At 48.2% G+C, this 15641-nt stretch overlaps 1 protein-coding gene across 5 annotated transcripts in view; it reads right to left on the reverse strand.

Moving 5' to 3' along the window:
* The window catches only part of dlg1b (discs large MAGUK scaffold protein 1b), a 100017-nt gene that overhangs the window by 38986 nt on the left and 45390 nt on the right, over positions 1–15641 (reverse strand). The gene's annotated exons all lie outside the window — the stretch shown is intronic.

Genomic DNA, 15641 nt, shown 5'->3' on the forward strand with positions numbered 1-15641 from the left:
AAACCTCAACGTAAAGAAGGGAAAACAAAGCGATAAAAGACAAACAAACCAGCAGAGACCTCATATTTAAAACCTTTTTTGTAATAAATTTTAAACCCAAACATGAGCTAACCTGCTTTTCTGTGTTTCAGCTTTCTAAACGGGCAGTTTTTGGTCAGTAATGTGACCCACGGGTCCACAGAGCCAAAATTCTGGGGGCTCTGATTGGCCTTGGTGAGCTGGAGGTGTCACCAAGTGAGTTTGTTATTCCCAGGAAGGAATTCAGAAAGAACGCCAGCGTGGCAGAGCCGATCAGCCACTAACCGGAAGGTCGGTGGTTCGATCCCAGGCTGCTCCAGTCTGCATGCCAAATATACTTGGGCAAGATACTAACCCATGTTGCTCACCGATGCAGCCATCGGAGTGTGAATGTGTGTGAATGTTAGATACTTAAGCTTGGAAGTGCTTGTGTGAATGGGTGAATGAATTAGTTGTATAAAGCGCTTTGAGTGCTCAGAGTAGAGAAGCGCTATATAAGAACCAGTCCATTTAAAGGATAATCCTTCTCTGATCCTCTGACTGCTTTTCTCAACAAAAGGAGGTGACTCACTGCTCGTCAGCACCAAACCCTTGTGACTGAATCATCGGTGCAGGTGAAGAAAACCTGTGCAAGAGAAGAAACTCAAGTCCCAGAGTGCACCTCTCCAACAAACATCCAATCACAGCTTGGGTCTCTGTTGTGGTCAGAGCTCCAGTCGGTGTAGTTTATAAAATAAAAACAAGGATATAAATGGAAAAAGAGCAGAAGTCCTCCTCGGAGGCCTCGTCCGTTGATCGGCAGCCTTCACATCTTGATGAGTCAGAGCTCTCCAGTCTTACTCATCTGTTTTCTGGCTTTGGGAGGAGAGACGCTCAGTGTGACAGGTGAACGACTCGACGGTCCTGCACAGACGCGGTTACGTAACCAAACCGAGTGATGGGCACTTTTCAGAGCGCCAACTCGCTGAGCGGGAGGAGGACATCAGAAACCTGAACATCACGGAGGTGTAACAGGAATTCAACCGACTGAAAACATTTCAACCAAAAACTAAGATCGCAGGATTTATTTGTTTCCTAAAATCATAAGGTTTCTTTATGAAAGTAAGTCTTTCTTTTCCCTATTAAAAAAAGAAAAGAAAAAACCCAGTGAAGGAGCTACGGACTTAAACGCTTCAGCAGCCAATCACGTTGCTCGATCTGAGGGCAGTTGTAACATTGTTGCAACCTTCCGTCTGTGTCGGCCTGACTTTAAGAAACACTTTTATGGACTAAATTCGTCTCCAGTCCACTGAGAATTAAACAGCTGAGACAAACTGTGAGAACATGCAGGCAGCTCGCCCACGCTCAGGAAAATAGAAGTTAATGCAGCTCCAGTAAGTGCTGCGAAAGTAAAAACACTCAGTCCACCATCTGAGGCTCGGCTAAAGAAACATCAGCGCGTTTTTATTATTATTTCATCTCAACACTTCGAAGAGTCTTTGAGGAGTCTGAAAAGAAAAATGCGAGTGTTTCTAATTGAACACGAGGAGCGTTAAACGAGCCCCAAAGGACAAGAACTAAATTCAGAAATGAGAGTGAGACCAACAGAAGTCGATTTAAAAGACTCGATACGTGTGAATCCCGACCTCAGAGACTAAAACAGTGTTTGTTTCAGTTCTAAAGAAAGTCAAACTGTGCTCAGCTCCAACATAATGATGAGTGTGGCTGATGAATGGAGACAACACCAGCGCAGCTTTGGAGGGTTACCGACGCCGGGCAGTGTCTTGGTTAGGCTCGTATACACACAGCAGCACAGGAAGCGTTTCAGGTCACATGACACAAACAGACACGTATGATCACAGTTTAGCCACAGTTTCATTTGTGCTGTAACACTAAACAGTTTCTTTATAACTGCCGAGCTACTCCAACGCTTACATCCTCTTCACTCACAGCTGGATCGGCATTTCTCAGCGTCAAAGTCTTATTGTTTGGTTTTAATATCGGAGCAAAGAGAATAATGCAGAGAAAATCCAAGGGTTTGAGCTCTCTGCTGGTTTTCATTCTGCCTGCTTCAGAGTCGGAGAAATGGGGGTTTGTGAGTGTTTCTGAGGAAATCCTCGGCTTTCAGGGGCTGTTTTCACTCAGGGATTTTAAAGAGGGGGAATTATTCAACTTTAATGGGTTAAAAAGGGGAAAAAAAAAAAAAATCAGGACTAACCTGAGTACATTTATAACGTGCTGACAGGATCTCGGGATGATTTCAGAGCCGGGTGTTGGCTCCAGTGTTTTGGCTTTTTCTCGATCAGGGTCTCAAACACTGATCCCGCTTTGCTGCAGTCGGAGGTTTTGCCGTGAGGCAGATTGGTGAAACCCTGACGGCGCTCTAAGAACCTCGGAAACTTTCAGCAGCAACTTCAAAGAGATGCTAAGCTGCGGCTGAACGGGATTATCCCACGCCTGATTGGCTGTGGGCCGGATCAGCCGGCAGGTCAGAAGCTGAGCTGTTGGACGAGCAGCGCCTCAAACTGCAGACCTCCCATCATCGCTGAGGGCCTGAACCTTTAACGCCTCCGTCCTCCCGATCCCTCTGCTGACCGGCGCAGAGCCAGCAAACAGCGCGAAGGGCAACACCTCCGTTCATCAGGCTGAGAGGCGCCAGCCGGCCAGCGTTTGGTGAATTCAAGAAGGACGACGACAGCTGGCACAGAGGCGGCAGCGGCACGCAGACGACACCCACAGATGTAGAGTGTGAATCTGAACAAGTCTGAGGCACAGCGACTCATTTCAACTTCATAACAGCACCAAAACTCTGGTGTCAACACGGCCTGGTCTAAAACATCCACACCACGACTTCCAGCTGCTGAGTGCCATCACATTCTTCAAAAACCTCAGTCTCATTTGAAATGTCTCTGATGCAGCTCTCAGCAGCATCGTCAGATTCATGTTTCAAACTACAGCAGTCCCCCTGATGTCGGTGCAGGTGCCTCCATCACACCTTCATCCTGTCAGACTGGCTGAATTACAGCTGAGCTGCTGTTACAAAACCCGTGTAGGTCTGTGAGGCTGCAGGAAGCCTGACTGTGAGCTGATGTTTCTCAGATCCAGCAGGAAGTCCAAATGGAAATGAGGTCGAGGCTGCGTCGGCAGCAGTCGGATCTGCACAGACATGGAGTCTGATGCTGACCTAACCTGACTGCTGGCTCTTTATGGAGGAACCGGCTGTGGAGGCGTCAGCTTTTCTCTCACTGTCACACACAGGCTGAGGATGGCAGGACACACAATTCTGATCAGAGGAAGACCAAAACAAAGATGCAAAAACTAGCAGCAGATGGCGTGGTCCCCACAGAGCTCCGATTTCTGCATCATGAAGCCGGTCTGAGAGGAGAGACACATGATTAGCCCAGCTGGGACAAACACAGAGGAAGGTCGCAGGAAGCTCAGGAAGCTCAGACATCCGGCCGTGAGAAGGAGCTCGAACTGTCCAGTCTGAGATGATCGTCCTGGAAAAACACTGGAGTAGTTTCTGTCTCCGAGTCGTGTTCAGCACTCTTGACTGCTTCCACCAAACCTCTCTGTTATTTTATCAAACTGAAGCTGCGATTTCTGCCTCCACGCCTGCTTTAACTGCTAAACAATGCAAGACACCGCTCAGCTGTTAATGACAGCACCACACAGAGGACTGTGTGTGATGTCACGACCACTGTAGCTTATTCTATGGAAACGAAACAGTTTTGTCCTCGTCCACTGAAAACATGGATGATGCCGCCATGAGTCACCCGTCGACTCGCTGAAGCTCTGAAGGTTCAGAGTAAGGTCGCTCGAAGGACTATATTTAAAACAAACCTGTGTAAACTTCAGAATAAGTGGATAAATAAGTGGATTAGCTCAACTCTTCTAAACCTGCACAGCCTGGCTGCTTATGAATACAGTGATGAGGGAGGCGTCAGCTCCAGAGACCAGGCTGTAAACATCTTTATTTCTGCTGGAGCCTCTAGTGGTCATTAGAGGAACTGTCACCCAGTGTTTGGATCAGTCTTTCTGGGTCACTTTAGTTTGCTCACTTATGACTTACAGCCAGCACATCATACAGACATGACCTTCACAAGCTAAAAGGTTTTAACTTATTAGTAACTTTTTACTGTTTTGGGCTCTGCACGGTTTCAGGTCAGCGGTACAAACGTTACGCTGAGCGGCGAGCAGGCCTTGTGCTGTAACTCAAACATGTCTGCTGACGTGTTTTTGACCTCTCTTCAGATGACGGTTTGCTGTCACACCTCACAGTAAAACTGAATCTTGCTGCTTCAGCCTGAAGATCATCACTAATACGAACACTTTCACTTCAGTTAATCATTAAAAATAATGATTCGCTGCAGAAATCTGAAACGCAGATAACCTCGATTAAGAGGAGGAATAATTTCACGGGTGCATGATTACCGTGCAGCTGGACGAGACTCGTGTTAATCGCATGCTGCCAATCACATCGTCTGACTCTGCTTCTGCAGAACGTCCACCGATCACCTACAGCTGCACGGCCTCTGTACCTACGTCCCCGAACAGCCGGAACCCCGGCGACGGGAGACCACCGCTGAGATGAAAACTTTTAGATTTACATTTTCATGAGCTTCTGTGACAGCAGCTGCTCGCGAGGTCAACAGTCGCGCGAACAGTAAGGCGAACATGTCCACGAAGAAGTGTTTTCACCATGGAAACCGAACCTGCTCCAGAGAACATTATGTTGTTATGGTAACAGATGAGCAGGTGTGGAACCACATCCTACAGACTCTCAGAAGCAACTTTACTCCAGCTTTCTCTTGTGTGGTTTTGCTTCATGTGTGATCCTGGAACTGACCTGATATCAGATATTTGTAATCAGAGCTTCAGCTGGAAGAATTAAACCGTCTCACACGCGTCTGAACTTTCACTTAACGGAGTATCTGCTGTAATCTCCGACTCCTCCACAGCTAGGATAAACCCCGGGCAACTTATCCAGTTGATAACCGCTTCGTGTGACCTCTCAGCCCGATTGATCGCATTGGGCTCAGCGAAGCCAGAGAAGGAAAACACATCGTGGTGAGCGCGCTCTGTAGCGCTGTGGCCTGATTATGTCGTTTGAGTATTTGAAAGCAGGAAGTGAAGCTGAACGCTGGTGTGCGGGCTGATTAATTCCTGCTTTAATTACTGGAGTAACTGCTGGGATTCCCTCCACAGATTAACACAGATTACGTGACCGAGGGGAAGCACCGCTGACGGTTCAGCATCTTCAGCCTCCTGCTTCCTGCACAGAACTGAAAAATCAGCTGAGACAGCTGGGAAGGGACCGGACAGAAGGGGCCAGGTCACATGACCAGGAGCCCAGGGGACGCGATGACTTGCAGCTAAGGCGAGGTCGGGTCGCCCGCCGCCGCTGTCGGGGCATATGGTGCTGAAGAGCAGATAAAAGTGAGGGCGGCAGCAGCTGAGGTCAGCGTAGAGAAACGCTCCTCTGCAGCTCAGATCGAAGGCTTCACCAAGGCGCCGCAGCACTCGAGGAACAGCGAGGTTACTCATCACTCGTCCTGGCAGGAAACAGGCTTTTGTTTTTGAGTGGGTTCAGCGAGATTCCTAAACCTAAAATAAGAAAATCTCTCCGTTAGAGCTGTGAACTACAAGCACGTAAAGTCTGCACGACAGTGCCGCCGATTTTCTCGTTGTTAACAGTCATCAAGTCGAGTTACACCAGCAAACAGTGAGAATCCAGCAGAGTGAGCGTTTGTGTTTTCTCTGCTTAGAAAACACAAACGCTAACGGCTCTTCCTGTCCTCAGAAACGCTGATCATCGATCCTGTTACCTTTTTCAGAGCCTGCTCCATCCACAGACTGTAATCCACTGAAACCACAGCTGTGTGTGAAACCTGTCAGCTTACATATAAACTATCTGGCAGAGAGCAGCACGGGGAGTCTAAAGGTCGCCACAGCTCGACTCCTCTGAGGTTAAAGTTTAGTTACTAATTATTCATAGTTTTCAGCCATCTCTCCTACAAACATTTTAAAGTCATCATCAGGGTTGTTTTTTTGTTTTATTGGTCAAAGATTCAGTTTCCACTGCAGGCGCTGCTCTGACCTGACCTGTGACTGAACACGAGAAGCTTCTGCTCTGGTTAATCATCCAGGTAGCTGCATGTTCGAGCAGTTCGAGCTGGATGTGAAGCGGCAGTCGGCGAAGCATCAGGCAGCTGCAAGCAGATCGAAGCGCTGCGACGCTCACACGCAAACCAAGCATCAGGTCACAGGTTCGAATCCCTCTGCCCGGGCCCACATGGGCCACATTCAAAGAGAAATAAAGGTTTGAAGCAGCGATGCGGCGTAACGTCAGAGGGTCCATCAGCGAGACGCCGAGCCCACTCACCGTGGACCGCGGCACAAATGGAAGTGTGGACGTGGGAGGCAACGGGGAGGTTTCCACTGATGACACTCTCTGCATGAAGAGAGCTTCCTCCTCTCCTCCTCCTCCTCCTCATTTCTCTGAGAGCTGTCGAGGAGGAGGAGGCGGCACAGCGCCGACTCCTGCCTGCCAAAAGCTGCTATAAATAGGAGCATCACCGCAGAGAGGATGTAGCAGGATGTTCAGGACGAGGAGGAGGAGGAGGGCTGCTGGATGATTCAGGGGGTGATGAAGAGGAATGCAAAGAGAAAGATAGAAACAACCGACGGAGGACTCACTCACCACCACCTAACTGGAGGACTTTGCTGTTTGTGTCGTTAAAAGCCGCAGAGCAGAACAGAAAAACACGCTAAGCACACGCTGCTGGTCTGAGATCAGATTTACTGCCCATTTATTTAGCTTTTAAACATGCTTTCTACACGAGTGAGGTAAAAACTCAAAGGACAGTTTATTAGGTACACTGTTTGGCTGCAATCTACATGTTACAGTCACTGATAGGCCAAAGAGAAGCTCTGTGATTCAGGCCCTTCATCAGGACCCACAGGGCTGTGTGATCAAAGTGAGATGACTAAATTAAACAAGCCTGCGACGACACGAGATGGTAAAAACCACAGTGTTCATGAGCTGTAACTGGTTTCAAGCAGCGTCTGACCCACAGGGTGACAACTCTGTAAAGTTCACCTGAACTTTTTGAAGTTTCCTCCAGTGAGCGATGCTAAAAACATCCAGGTCCTGGTCTTGTTCCTGCTCGTCTGTGCCACAGACGTTAAACTGGTGCAGTGTATCGACGGGCCTGAGGCTCCAGACTCTAAATCTGCAGTTTTTCAGGGCTGGAATTTTAAATTCGTCTCTTCTTCCAGCTTTATTAATAACATGTGAAATGAGCTCATTAATATGCGCTCTGTGAAGAGCAGAAGGTCCTCATACGTCGCTCTCGTTTGAATCTGACAGCCGTCGGTCTGATCTGTGAATCGAGATGATCTCACAAACCCGGAGAGACGGCCGTTCAAAAGTCTGAAAATGGGTTCAGAAAAAGACAGCAGCTCCCTAAATACTCGACGCCACAATGATTGATAACTTCCGGCACAATGTATCGAGTGAGTGGCTGTGAGAGCGGTCGATGGCAGCCGATCAATGGGACTTAATTAAGACTAGTCTGTGAGTCTAGCTCTGTGAGCAGAGCAGAAGTGTCGGCGGCGGCGGCAGCTCGCACTCCGACCGTCTCCGTGTGAACGTCTAAGCTCCTGATTTATGAGCATCCCGATCCCGACAGATTAACACCAGATTCCAATCAAACCCTGATCCACACGGGAGTAATCCGAGCGGCTCCTGAACCACAGCTCAGAGGTCAACACGCTGCTCCACATGATACCACAAACCCCTCCCCCTCCTCCTCCAGGCGATGGGTTATTGCCCAATCAAAGCCCAGGGGGCCAAGAGGTCAACTGGGACAGACGCTGCTCTGAGTCTGAATAGCTTCCCCTACTTCTGCTGTGACATCACCTGAGAGCCAGTCAGGTCATAAACGGGAGGACACCGCCAAATTAAAAGCACCAACTTTAAAGAGACGAAGGGTTGGGATCAATGAGCTCCGAGAGTTTGGTTAAAGGAGTTTCCAGAACAATCAGATGCTCTTAGGAACGTTAAAAACATCCCATTCAGAAAACATCGCGTTATCGGTCGGACCACCTTTCAGTCACCACCAGCTCGTGGTCACAGGCGAGGACAGGAACATCAGTCCACCTGCAGATCAACAGCTGAGCCCTCACTACCAATCCGTCTGCCAATCTCCAACTCTGGTTTTCATCAAGAGAAAAAGACTGAGTTAACTTCAACAACCTGGAGCTGCCAATCCATGTTTTCCAGCTGAGAATCGGTGCAAGTTTTCCGAGTTTAAGCACTTGATTTAGTTCAAAACACTCAGGAAAAACAACGGCTCAACAGGGCAGATGGAAAATGAGAGCTTTTGGGGTGAGCAGTCTCCTTTAAACTTCCTGTGAAGCTAATCCGGGCTTCAGTAGTCTGAGCATCTCAAATCAAGAGAAAATCTTCCAGTTTTTCCCGCTTCAGTAAAGAATTCCTTCTTTGTTTTCCTCGGCTGTAATTTCATGCCAGATCGTTGGAAGAAGTCGACTTGATCTGACCAACAGAGACATCTGAAGCCTCGGAGTTGAATCAAGTAAAGGAGGACGACTGTGACGTGTTGCTCACTTACACAGAAATCACATTAAGAGGGGTCGTTCAAGGGCCGGCACGAAGAGAAGAGCAATTACGGAAACGAGCTGCGAGACATGAAAAATGGAGCCGTTTGTTGAACAGCAAAGTTTTTACGCTCATCGTTTCCTCAAAGACGCTCAGACACAGCCGCACAACAGGAAACAGCCGAGCAAGATCAAACCTCCAAACCAGGCCGGCGGACACGATCAGGAGAGGCTGAGCCACCACAGGTTTAAAGACACCCCATCTCATACACATGGAGCATTAAAGAGCAACTGGGGTTTAAATCGGGACATCTTCCTGAATTAACTTGTCATAATAAGTTTAATCCAAATTTACTAAAACATGATTTGAAACGTGGAAAAACAGATTTATTGTTTTTCTGAAGACGTGTGAAGCTGCTCACAGCAAGTTCTTTAAATGAAAGGTTGTTAAAGTAGTTTATACGATCACTTTGTACATCCTCGGGTCTGCTGGTGCCCCTCTGACGACTGGCTGAGTTTAAAAAGACACCTGATCTGTCTCCTCCAATCAGTGATCTCCAGAGTGTAATCCCCACTGAGACATTAAACTGCGTAGTTACTCTGCCTTATTCTCACAACACTACAGTTTGTAATAAATGCAGAGATCATGCACAAACTCGCTCCCAGAGACCTGACTGGCATCTCTCTGGACTGCCTGCTGTGAGGCCACCACGCTGCCATGATCATTGTAATTCAAATACTCCGTCTACTCTCTGACATGACGTCATAATTATCATAATTTTACTCCCTGAAGGTTCTGTTTTATTGTTGCAGTCGTGATATCACCTCTGTAACCGTGCAGCTCGTGGGAAACTTTCTTGGCTTCTACAGATTGATCAAAGTCAAACATGCAGAGGTGGTGAACAGAAAGCAACATGATGAAATCTGTTAACTGTAAGTGCGTCTTTACTTTGGATCCTTTTCAGGTTCATTTGTCTCCATATTTGTGCATTTATGGGTTTTTTCTTCAGTACTGAGACAGTAAATCTGTTAAAACGTGTGAATATTTCATGAGTTCTGCAGAGTCTCTGTGTGCACGCCGTGCCCTGACGTCTCTCGGCAGACAGCAGAGCTCACGAGGGAGCGAGCTTTCGGTTCGCTGGCGTTTCCCTGCACAGCACATGATGACCACACACGCACGTGCCCTCCAGCCTGCCGCTGACGCTCCCCGCCAGCCAATCGCGCCTCAGCGACGCTTCAAACCCAGCCTCCGATTGGACGGTACGGAGAGCGGGGCGCGACGGGCAGCTCGGGCGGCCAATGGCATGGCGTCAGGTCACAACGGTAAACACAGCCGCTCGGTGACAGCCAGCGAACACGGGTTATTTCCCCCTCAGCAGTCGCCTGACAGGAGCAGAGCGGGAGGACACAGCAGGAGCAGGTTTATATGTTCATCGTTTTCAGGGTTGTGATTCGCAGCTCGTCTGAGTGTGCGTTTGACAACGTGCCCTGCAGCTTTTCTGTCTCACCCACACACTTCTGATTACGCTCACAGTCCAGCCATCGCTGCTCCTGCACAGCTTTATGTAAGAAAACATCAGCAGCTACTGATTGGTTTGAGTTGTAGAAGTAAATTTAGACCCGTGTGACTGCAGCGGCGATGATCACCATCAAAGATTTATTCCATTTTATCACAGGAGCAAATGTTAACGACTTCTCTGTGAGACCGCCGGCTCATTTTAAAGATCAGAATAATCTGGGCTGCACTCTTCAGCAGGCCGGTGTAAACACTTTCATTTAATACCAGCTCGTCACCGAGGAACCTGACGGCACATCATCAAGCTTTGGAGCTCCATCTCAATGAAGATGAGCTCGATTTACTCTGATTACTCCACACGTGTACATGCACTGAAGTGTAAACAGCATAAATACACACATACAGCAACTTTATCCTGTGTTTGAAATCACGCTGACGTTTAAATGCAACAAAGTGTTTGATTTAAATAGGAAATCATTTCGTTTTCATCCATTTAAAACACAACCCTGAAGAATCCTCACAAATGCAGCTGTGGAGGTGGATTATGGGAAATCTAAGAGTGTGTTTCCGGAGCTGGAGATGAAAGACGGCATCGTGTACGGCGAGCATTATAAAACTGATGCTACCTACGAGACGCCCGCAGCATCCTAGCAGACGGACGAGTGCGCCAGAAAGACCGATGAACAAACGGAGAGCTGACGTTTTTCTTCCAGAGGAAAGATTTTCGCTGCTGTAGCTCAGTGACACTGAAATGTAGTCAGAACCACGAACAGCGCCGCTCATGGTTTTAAATTTTTTACCCAGAAATCATTGCTGGCCAGCGCCTCCTGATTTATAACGCCCAGAACGACCATGGAGGTGTGACATAAAAAGGTTAAATTCTCCTCATCCAGCACGGCGACCATCGTCATCAAAAACGTCGTGTAGTTTCTGTTCGTTTCTTATTTCTGGAAATAAACGGACAAATCCTGTGATCCCATGATGAAACGCTGAAGTCTCAGCACTTATCGCTCTGACTGGATCAGGATGACCTGATCAGGGCCAATCTGGCCTCTGCTGATGCAAACGTGAGGACAGCGATTCCCAACGAGTTTGAAAATCTGCACTGAACCTGGGATCAGTTTCAGTTTTGTTGGGATGAAAATGTTTACCTTCCGTTGAAGCCGCTGCTCAAAGACGGGACATCTTCAACTGTATTAAACTCAGCCGAGGATCGTTTGGGGGTCGGCTCGACGACCCAACCTGAGGTTTTGTTTTTAGAATCATAAATTCGGCGCTTTTCAAGATTCACAAAGATTTAGACAGTCAACAAAAACAAAACAACAAAACAGCAAAAGAAATCGTAGTTAACTGGTAAACGACAGTCATGTGACCCGCCTGTCAGGCTTTCGCGTTCAGACGTTGAGCAGCTCGGCGTCTGCAGGAGGATTCGTCGCCGAGCGTTCAGAAACATTTCTCCGAACTCGTTTTTGTAACTTGTGACGTTCTGGCGTCATTTAACGATGATCGGGAGACTTTTCCTCAAACTTTATTTTGGGTTTCTACTTTTTAACCTACCACAAACCAACCCAGCCCCCTCGCCGTGACCCCACTTCACCGACGACCCCGCCCCCTCCTACACCCACCTTGCAGCCGAACATGAGGGAGATGGTGCTGTTGGTGCAGGCCACCTTGCAGTGGCACAGCATGGGCGAGAAGCACTCCACCTTCTTGCTGGGGGACATCTTGTCGACGCCGGGGCAGTTTGCCGACAGCCGCCTCCTCCGGGAGCGCTGCCGGCTCCTCCCGCGCCGTCCGCCTCCGGCTGCGGCTCCCCCAGCAGCACCTCCTCCTCCTCCGCCTCCACCTCCTGCCTCTCCACCTCCTCCACTGCTGCTGCTGCTGCTGCTCCCTGCTCTCACCATCCGCCCTCATTCCTCGCATCGCTCCATCACGGCGGGGAGGAAACGACTCCCAGAGCTCTTCCTTCATTCAGGGAGAACCTCCCCCTCCTCCTCCCTGCTGACCCCTCCTCCTTCTTCTTCTTCTGCTGGTTGAATGTTTTCCTCTCCCTCTTGACCTCCTCTCAGGCGCACGCCCGGACTCCTCTCTCCCTCGTCCTCACGCTTGTTTTCCTCCTCTATCTTTCTCTCTCTCTCTCCCGCGATGATGACGAGAGAGAGCGAGGGCTGCTGTGTGTTCGTAAAGCGTCCCTCTGTGGGGGTGTGATTGGTCTCTGGGGAGCGGGGGGAGGCGAGAGAGGTTGGTCACATGACTCATCGGAAACGAGGAGGGTTGAACGAGAGAGAGAGAGAGAGAGAGAGAGAGAGAGAGAGAGAGGGGGGGTGTATCCTCAGGGAAGGTAGAGTGATGTAGGACAGAGTCAGTGATGTGGAGGAGAGGAGGAAGAGGAGGACACTGAGGAGGAAGAGCGAGCCCACACACAGCAGCGAGCGCTCCCTCCATCAGAGAGGTGCGTTTTAATCTGACAGCGAAGAAGAAGATACGACAGGCGATTGGTCGGCTGGGCTGACGGCGGCGTTACATAAAAGATGGACGAAGCTTCCGGCGCACAGATGCCTCAAACCTGCCGCCTTTCTAACAGCCACCAGGGGGCACAACTTCCTGCTGAGAGCATTAGCCCGTGCTTCTGATGAAGAAAACGATCCTGGATCCACATCTGTCCAAAAGTCTCTTCCAGGACGGACTAAGCCCCACGTTTCATGGAAATCTGACGGGAACGAGCAAACGGAAGACGAACCATCCGATCAGCCCGGATCATTTTTATTTCTCTCTCTCTCCTGTTGTTTAGCGCGACAGTGTTAAATTCATTTCATGACAACGACTTTTAACTTTCGTCACTTTTACTGCTCGGCTGGTTTTTGTTTCTTTGCACCAGTTCTGGACAGTAAAGTTGATATAACTGCTCTAAAGTTTCACTGATCACCGTTTATTCGTATTTTTAATATTCATTAATCATCTGACTGAATCACACTTCATCTCACTACAGACGAGCTACAACAAAAACAGCAACCGACATAAACCAGGTCCTTCAACCTCGTTAATAACTTAAAACTAATGGCAGAAATGTAGAAACTAGTCTCAGACACTGAGTCTCTTTGTAAACACATCGACCCTCATCACCACTAAATCAGGAAAAATAAAAATAGCAGCTTTTTAACCTGATTTGTGAACATTAGCTGGTTTCTGCAGTAAAGCTGCTGCTGATGTTGGCTGACACAGTACATGTTTAATAATGTTTAACAATTTAAACACTGTGACTAACATTACCTAACGCTTTAACTGATATTACAGTAGGAGGTTTGGCAGCATCAGTGCAGACTGCCGTTTGTGTCCTTTGATTCTCGTTTAGTCTCTGGTTACAGTTCAGGAGGATCTGAGCACGCGGCGGGATCACGAGCTTTTGTGCGTCTCCCATCAGCTCTGAAACCACAACGCACAAGTTACAGTGGTTTGCAAAAGTATTCGGCCCCCTTGAAGTTTCCCACATTTTGTCACATTACAGCCACAAACATGAATCAATGTTATTGGAATTCCAGGTGAAAGACCAACACAAAGTGGTGCACACGTGAGAAGTGGAACGAAAATCCAAACATTTTTTACAAATCAATAACTGCAAAGTGGGGTGTGCGTAATTATTCAGCCCCCTTTGGTCTGAGTGCAGTCAGTTGCACATAGACGTTGCCTGATGAGTGCTAATGACTAAATAGAGTCACCTGTGTGTAATCTAATGTCAGTACAAATACAGCTGCTCTGTGACGGCCTCAGAGGTTGTCTAAGAGAATATTGGGAGCAACAACACCATGAAGTCCAAAGAACACAGCAGACAGGTCAGGGATAAAGTTACTGAGAAATGTAAAGCAGGCTTAGGCTACAAAAAGATTTCCCAAGCCTTGAACATCCCACGGAGCACTGTTCAAGCCATCATTCAGAAATGGAAGGAGTATGGCACAACTGTAAACCTACCAAGACAAGGCCGTCCACCTAAACTCACAGCAGAACAAGGAGAGCGCTGATCAGAAATGCAGCCAAGAGGCCCATGGTGACTCTGGACGAGCTGCAGAGATCTACAGCTCAGGTGGGGGAATCTGTCCATAGGACAACTATTAGTCGTGCACTGCACAAAGTTGGCCTTTATGGAAGAGTGGCAAGAAGAAAGCCATTGTTAACAAAAAACCAGAAGAAGTCCCGTTTGCAGTTTGCCACAAGCCATGTGGGGACACAGCAAACATGTGGAAGAAGGTGCTCTGGTCAGATGAGACCAAAATGCAAAACGCTATGTGTGGAGGAAAACTAACACTGCACATCACTCTGAACACACCATCCCCACTGTCAGATATGGTGGTGGGAGCATCATGCTCTGGGGGTGCTTCTCTTCAGCAGGGACAGGGAAGCTGGTCAGAGTTGATGGGAAGATGGATGGAGCCAAATACAGGAAGAAAACCTCTTGGAGTCTGCAAAAGACTTGAGACTGGGGCGGAGGTTCAGCTTCCAGCAGGACAACGACCCTGAACATAAAGCCAACAATGGGATGGTTTAAAACAAAACATATCCATGTGTTAGAACGGCCCAGTCAAAGTCCAGATCTAAATCCAATCCAGAATCTGTGGCAAGATCTGAAAACTGCTGTTCACAAACACTGCCCATCTAATCTGACTGAGCTGGAGCTGTTTCAAAGAAGAATGGGCAAAGATTTCAGTCTGTAGATGTGCAAAGCTGGTAGAGACAGACCCTGAAAGACTGGCAGCTGGAACTGCAGCAAAAGGTGGTTCTACAAAGTATTGACTCAGGGGGCTGAATAATTACACACACCCCACTTTGCAGTTATTTATTTGTAAAAAATGTTTGGAATCATGTATGATTTTCGTTCCACTTCTCAAAAGCCTTAATTCTAATCAATTAAGCCTCCTATTAACCCTTTATTCCTCCTGTAACAGCAGCGACGTGTTTGTGACTGCAGCACGTCTGAGGGGCTTTCTGTTTAAGTCACTTCCTTTCTTGGTCTCTTCTAAAATATGTTGATACCGAAGAGAATCTTGAATACATCAACATAAACAACCCCCCCAATCTCATCCTGTGTGTGTGTGTGTGTGTGTGTGTGTGTGTGTGTGTGTGTGTGTTGCAGAGTAACGCTCCAATTAAGAACCAGCACAGAAAGACAAACAGACAGTCGGTCGGATTCACTCTGTACCTTATGCTCCACCCGAAATCTGCCGCTTTATCTCCGTCTCTCACACTCTCGCGCGCACGCACACACACACACACACGCACACACACACTCTCAGACACACACACGTCCACCCACTGTCTGCCGCTCGCCTCCTCGGTGTGTGTTAGTCATTCAGGGTGAAGAGAGAAAATGTGAGACGTGCGAAGAAAGGAGCTCTGTACCATTAAACCAGATTCTGAGGAAGCTGCTTCACATCAGAGGAATGAGCCGATCGGGCTTATTGACGACTAATCTGTTGATTATTTCTAAAATCAATCACTCAGCCCACATCAGGAA

The sequence above is a fragment of the Diplotaxodon limnothrissa genome, linkage group LG18 (genome assembly GCF_057381915.1).
Source record: "Diplotaxodon limnothrissa isolate DT_005_m linkage group LG18, D_limnothrissa_male_GT1.1, whole genome shotgun sequence".
Classification (NCBI taxonomy): domain Eukaryota; kingdom Metazoa; phylum Chordata; class Actinopteri; order Cichliformes; family Cichlidae; genus Diplotaxodon; species Diplotaxodon limnothrissa.